The sequence below is a fragment of the Cryptomeria japonica genome, chromosome 8, assembly GCF_030272615.1.
Source record: "Cryptomeria japonica chromosome 8, Sugi_1.0, whole genome shotgun sequence".
NCBI classification, from domain to species: Eukaryota; Viridiplantae; Streptophyta; class Pinopsida; order Cupressales; family Cupressaceae; genus Cryptomeria; species Cryptomeria japonica.
Genome location: NC_081412.1, coordinates 742,541,380 through 742,542,865, shown reverse-complemented (window position 1 = coordinate 742,542,865; position 1,486 = coordinate 742,541,380).

The following is a 1,486-nucleotide window of genomic DNA, read 5'->3' as shown; positions in this document are numbered from 1 at the left end:
TAAAACATCCTCAGGGAGAACTAACCCTGAAAACTATTAAAAAAGAAAAACCTACACAAAGAAAGAAAAAGGATAGCAGATATTAGGTGTCTAAAGTTACAATGAGCACAAAAGGAGATCCAAATAGAAGGATCTAGGCCTGAGGATGATCTCAAGAAATTAAGTATTGCAGTCATCCATGAGATATGAGCACTAAAAAAATCAAATATCTGTCCAAAGATAAGAGCCCAGAATAGTGAGAAGACAGGATTCATTAGATGGAAAGTCGATTGAAAAACTGTCATGAGCTGCTAAATCCACAGATAACAACACCTCCAAAATATGTGATTCTAAAAATGAGAGTGATTTACATCAAGAAAACCCAAAGAAGAGGACTACAAAAAGTCTTCAATATAGCCTCTATCAACCGAACATGAATGTCATCATATGCTAAGAGGGAGGCCAAAATTTGAGGACAAAAGAAATTGACCAGTAGAGGATAAAGCATGAATTGTGTGAGACATCAAAAAGGATTGAAAAACTTGACCGAGACTACTAGCTAACTCCCAGTGGAAGATTCATCAAATGAGGCAAGTTGATTAGGTTGCAAAAAAGACTAAAGGTAACTGTGAGGATCCACCTCGGCATGGTAGATCAATTCCCACACAACATCAAACTTGGAAAGAGTAATAGAAAATAGGGGCTCACCGATAATATTATGGTTTCTTAGAATCCAATCATAAAATGGAAGTGTAGAAGGAGCCAACAAACCATTCATAATAGAAATGAGAATATCCTGAGGGATGGAATCAACCTCAAGAACATCTTGTCTATTGAGGAAGCCCCCAATGAGAGGATACCCATAAAATATATTGTAAGAGGACAAGCTTGAACAAACTTCTTCCCAGGTATATGGAGCAGGATGGAGAAAAGAGTCGATAAGCAGTTTTGTGATGCCCTCAAACCAAGTTAAAACCATGACAATTGATGCAAACCGTGAGGCAGCCTCCAAGGGGAGGAGAAATCTATTTTCTCTCAGCCAATTGATTCCAAGAAGTCGATATAGTGTAGATTCCACTCTTGAACAAGGGACCACAAAAGCAGAGTCTAGGGAGAGAGGGTCAATTATGCCATTCATAGAGACATTGATGTAAGCACCTGAAAGCTACAACCTGAACACCATTATGAGAGGACCTTAAAAAGATAATGAAATAGCATGGAAATATGAAAATAATTGCCCTTTAAAAAACTACACAACACATGTTGAATTCTGATTAGGAATGAAAATGTATCAATACTGTCAAGCAATCTAGAAAGACACGAACCAACATAGTAATTCCAACGCCATCTAGAGGACATCGAATTAGAAGTAGAGGAAAGTACTAAGCATTGGGAAAGAACTGTTAGTGTATTTTTTTTATTTTCCTTATGTTAGGGGGTATTTATTTTTCCTACACATATATTATTAAGCTTGCTTAGGTTATTAGGTGTGGTTAATATGAGGACA